Below are 6,000 nucleotides of genomic sequence, written 5' to 3' on the forward strand. Positions count from 1 at the left end.
TTAAAATAGAATATAAATATTAAGATATAATAATCACGACATCTCCCACTTCCCTACTCTACCTTCAAGGGAATATGTTTTCTGCATATTGTCTTTTGCCCTCTGCAACTCAGAGTGATCAGAGCTCATTCTCGCTGTGAAGAATATGGCTAATGGACTGATTCCCTGCAAAAGACCAGAGAGATAAAACCTTACTTCCCAGGGCTCAGTACATTTTCTCAGCAAGAAGAGTCCTTCACAGGGACTGTGGAATCATTAGGTACTACAGTGCTTTCAGAGTCTGGTTCTGCAGACAGGGGAAGGCGGGAGTCCAGGTGATTACCTTCATCCCAAATAGCCTGTATGTAGAATGACACAGGGAGATGGGAAATGCGTGGAGGGACAATATAGTAGTGAGAGAGCAACAGAGAGAAAGTGAGGAGAATTTTAGTAGCTTCCTAGATTGGGAAACTGTGTGGGGTGAGAGAACCATCTAAAAGGGTGCATTAAAAGTTCCTTCTGCAAGGTGCTATGTAAAACTGCCATGCATCTCTTTTAAAGAAATTTTTCAGAAAGATCTGTAGCATTCTTAAAAACACATAGATTGAGATTATTGTTTCTTAGAATTGGATGTGGTATAGAGTGTGGACCGTGTTGAATTATAGTAATCACTATTATTGATAGACATAGTGAATTATGTTCAGTTTTCTGAAATTTTATTTTTTTATATCTTTACACGTTTTATCTCTTCTGCCTACAATGCCCTCCTCTACTTGTTTATTTTATATATTTAAATGTTCAACATCCTTTCAGACCTATGTAAATCACCTTTTCCTTATTGAAATTGATCATTTCCTCCTTTGACCCTCATCACGTTCTTATACATTCCTCTCTTGCTCATCATTTCTCTAATTCATTGCAGCCATAAATAGCCTTGCTCAACTACATGTGATGCTTGTGTACATGATGGGCAAAACAGCCTGTGAACAGTTGACCCTTTTAACAATTTATGCTTCTTTCTGCTTGATAACAAGACTCTCACAGGCTATTTATCCTATGTGTACAGATATTTTCCCCCTGACAGCCTTGTGTTCATAAGGGCTGATCCCTGGAAACAATTACCCTAGTTTTTCAGTTTTCTAGGGCTCCCTTTCAGGAGTTTTGGCCAATCCCTGGGTGCAGAGAGTAACAGGATGCCACAGTATTATTTGTGGGTACTTCTTGAATAAAAGATAACAAAGTCAATGACAATAGAGGGTCTGTCAGCTATGGAAGGCCAAATAACAAAGAAACCTGAGCCTTAGAGGCAACAGATTAGTTTTTGACTCATTGGTCAGTATGATTTTAGATAATCAAAGTACTTCTTGATTATTTGCTGACCAGCCAAACAGTAGTCTGTTTCTGGACCAGACATATATGTAGAGTGACAATATATTCTTGTTTGCTTGGAACATTCTGGTTTACACTCGTTGAACGGGAGTGGAATTTTGAATAAAGTACCTCCTTTGACATTTAAATTTGACATGGTTTGGACAATACATTATATGGTTTTGCTATATATAGATTAATACCAGTGATAAGGAAGATCAGTCCTGACCAGGGTAGCTCAGTAAGTATTTTTTTTAATGAATCAGTCTTCCAGATACGGCAGAATGATTGTCTAAGTGCCTTAATAAACACATAGTATCTTTTCTATTGTCTTGGTCTTGGCTCTCCTGGCTTCTGGTTTAGTAGAGAGCCACAGGTATAATTCATATCCTTCCTTTTCCTATTCATAGGCCTGACTATATTTAACTGTCCTCTAACTACAGTCAGTGACCAGCATCACAGGTCTAGTGGACACAAATTATATCAGTGGCCCAGAGAATAGGGTATTTTACATGAGAATAGTTTAACAATTATGGGTAATTTCATCGGCACTCATTCTACTTAATCTGGCCCCCTATAGAAGAAGACAGCCTTTGGCAAAACCAAGAGGTAAAGTAATCCCCTCTTGGTTTGGAGATGACGGAGTAGAGCTGAAAGCCACTGGTACGTACGGTACATAGTTTTTCTGTTGCTGAAGTGAAATCCTCTAAAATTCCGTGGTAATGTTAGGGAAGGGGTTGGTGTTCACCCAACAATTAATGATCACATAGCAGGGTAGGATGGAAAGTCAAGATTCTGCCCTGCCCTATACTGCTGTAACTGTTAGGCTTGGATCCCAGTTCCTGTTCTCAACAAAAGAGGCGCTGGTTTATCCCCAGCTATGGAGCTTAAAAGTCCAAGGCCAAAGGCCAGGTTCCCTTTACCAGAGTCTGATGCCTGGACTGTTACATCCCTGCCCTTTAAGAATATATTTGACATAAAACCAGTTTTGATACCTTTTAATTTTAGTTGGTACAAGAAGGGTGAGTCTGTCATTCTCCATCTTCTCTGTCCTAATCTCCAAAAGATTCTACATTCCCATTTCTGACATCACTATTCTTCAACTTCTAAAATCATCATGACCTGTCCCCTGCAAATCACATGGATCAGACAAACCTCTTCTGTCTTTACTGTCTTGGTCCATCAGAAGCATATCTCTCACTGCTTTCCTGGAAGCCGTTTCAAGTGGTGGCTGTTTTCCATTCTCCTTGTACTGCTTGGTCTGGAGAACCGAAATGAATAGGTTCTCCTTTTTCTCCTAGAGGCTTTTAGTGTATTCATCATACCTCTTACCTCTGACCTCCAGCTTTGAATTTTGTGCCATCCCATGCCTACCAAAACTCTTTTAAAAAAAAAAAAACATAGATTGACATGTATTTTTTACTGTTTTCATTTATACTTTAAAATTTTTTATTGTTATTCAATTACAGTTTTCTGCCTTTTCACCCCACCACTCCCCGCCACCCCAGCCATCCCCACCTCCCTCCCCTGATTCCACCCCCCCTGGTTTCATCCGTGTGACCTTTATAGTTGTTCCTGAAAACACTTCCCTCTTTAACCCCTCCCACCTCCCCTTTGTTAGTATCTGTTTGTTCTTAATTTCAATGTCTCTGGTTATATTTTGCTTGCTCATTTGTTTTGTTAATTAGGTTTCACTTAAAGGTGTGATCATATAGTGTTTGTCCCTCACCACCTGGCTTAATTCACTTAACATATTGCTCTCCAGTTCTATCCATGTAGTCACAAAGGGTAGAAGCTCCTTCCTTCCTTCTGCTGTGTAGTATTCTATTGTGTAAATGCACCATAGTTTTTTGATCCACTCATTTACTGATGGGCACTTAGGTTCCTTCCAGCACTTGACTATTGCAAATTGTGCTGCTATGAATATTGGGGTGCATAGGTTCTTTTGCCTTGGTATTTCAGGGTTCTTAAGATATAATCCCAGCAGTAGAGTTGCTGGGTCAAAGAGCAGAAAGGATCACAATATCTGATATCAAGCTGTATTACAAGGCCACTGTAATCAAAACAGCCTGGTACTGGCTTAAGAACAGACACATAGATCAATGGAACAGAAAAGAGGACTCAGAAATAAACCTAAGTTTCTATGGTCAATCAATATTTGACAAAGGGGGCAGCAGCATAAAACAGAGTAAAAATAGCTTTTTCAACAAATGGTGTTGGGAAAGCTGGGCAGCTTAGCTACATGCAAAAAAATGAAACTTGATCACTAATTTACACCATATACAAAAATAAATTGAAGGTGAATAAAAGACCTAAATATAAGCCATAACACCATAAAAATCCTAGAGGAAAACATAGGCAGGGGAATCTCAGATATTCCACACAGCAATATTTTCACTGATACGTCTCCTAGAGCAAGGAAAATAAAGGAAAGAATAAACAAATGGGACTTCATCAAGTTAAAACGCTTCTGCATGGCTAAAGGAAACATCAGCAAAATGAAAAGAGAACCAACCATATGGGAAAATATATTTGCCAATAATACCTCAGACAAGGATTTGAGATCCAAAAATATATAAAGAACTCACAGAACTCCACTCTAGGAAGACAAACAACCCAATTAAAAAATGGACAAAGGACTTGAACAGACACTTCTCCAAGGAGGACATACAGAGGGTCCAGAGACAAATGAAAAGATGCTCAGCATTACTAGCCATCAGAGAGATGCAAATTAAAACCACAATGACATACCACTTCACACTGGTGAGAATGGCCATCATAAACAAAGCAACAAATGACAAGTGTTGGAGAGGATTTGGAGAAAAGGGAACCTTAGTACACTGTTGGTGGGAATGTAGAGTGGTGCAGCCACTATGGAAACAGTATGGGATTTCATCAGAAAATGAAACACCTTCTTGTAATCATCATCTAATCCTTTTTATCGAATACATTATCTATAGAATCACAGTTACTTTAACACCATCATTATAATTTGGGAGGCTACCATCATCCATGCTGTTTATCCTTCAAGTACTTTGAACTTTCATTTCTTTGAACTTCCCTTTGCTATTTATCTAAATTTTCACCTACATTACCATTCACTTCCATCCGCAGAACCTAGATGTCAAGTCAATTTCTAACATTCAGTTCTCTGTACATTACCTCTATCCTTTCAACTAATTATTTCTAGGATCCCAACTCCAGAAATAATTTCACCAGGACATAGATTCATTGATTTTATTATCTTTTCTCTCTCCCTCATCCCTTCAGGTCTTGACTACCCTGTTTCAAGTTAAATACTATGAATAATTACTACACTAATTCTGTTATATATACTCCTAAATCTCTAGTCCCTTTCTTGCTTCATCATATTTATCTATCAACATTATAACCTTCCTTGATTGCAGATTGCTATCCTATTTTAACAACATTGCCCCTGAACAACACACAACCATGCTGAGTAGTTTCACTTTAAATTCATGAGCACTAACCAAAAGCAAACTCTTAATCCTAACAGTTATACTAGATATTTCTAATTCATTCACCTTCAGCTCTCTTTTATAATTATTTCACATAATTTCCTCTCTTTTCAAACTGTGAACTAACACCTCTTCACTCACGATCTCAGTTTAAGATGTTGCTTCCTATTTCATTGGAAAAATGTAATCAATCAAGAGAAATTTAACAAACTCCTACCACCACCTCTAACCATCCGTTTATATCAACCTTCTATTACTGTGGCAGAAGTACCTGTGCTCCGAGGACAGGAAAACTCCTCCCCTTATATGGTAGATTTCCTTTTTTCCTTGTCCCTTTCTCCTGAATATTCATATCTCTTCACCTCCCCACACTCTTCAACTTTATCAGATATTTCTTAAATGGATAAATAGTCTGTTATTCTTCCAAACATTCTTTTAAGCCATTTTCATCTTCATTTCTTTTTTCCCTTTATAGGAGAATTGTTCATAAAGAGTTGTGCATAGTCACTCTCTTCATTTCCTTTCGAGTCATTATCAGTGGAAACTATTTCAATTAGGCCTTCTTCTGTCCCTCCACTGGCATCCTCATTGCTAAATCCAGTGGGTATTTGTGATTGCTCATCCAGCTCACCAGCAATATTTGACACAAATGATTACTCTCTCCTACATTAAACACTTAATTCTGTTGGCTTTTAGGATCACTTATACCACTAGTTTTCCTTCCAGTTTGTTGGTTGTTTCTTCTTGGTCTTCTTTGCTGTTGACTTTTCACCTCTTTGTCCTTTTTACATTAGAAGCTCCCTCTTGGCCCTTGAATTTTTTTTAATCCATGCTGAACCTTCTGTGATATCATGGCTCTAGGTGTCAGTTGTATGTTGATGATATGCCCTGTTGGCATGATAATCATAGGGCATTATAGGTTCTTATCCTAACTCATCATATTCAGAGCAGCCATAGAAGTCCTATGGAAATGTGAGATTGTGTTCTTTTCACTCAATGCCCCAGTTGGCTTCCCATCTTACTTACACCCATTACTTATATAATTTTCATTTCCTGCACCTCTCCCTCTGCTTCATTCTTCTTTGTATTTACTCCGTCTCTACCTGGAAAGTTCTTCTACCAGGTACCCATATGATTCCTCATTTACATCCTTTAGTTTTTAACTCAAATATTA

This window comes from Sturnira hondurensis, unplaced genomic scaffold, assembly GCF_014824575.4.
Source record: "Sturnira hondurensis isolate 20B ecotype Veracruz unplaced genomic scaffold, ASM1482457v3 Scaffold0000648, whole genome shotgun sequence".
NCBI classification, from domain to species: domain Eukaryota; kingdom Metazoa; phylum Chordata; class Mammalia; order Chiroptera; family Phyllostomidae; genus Sturnira; species Sturnira hondurensis.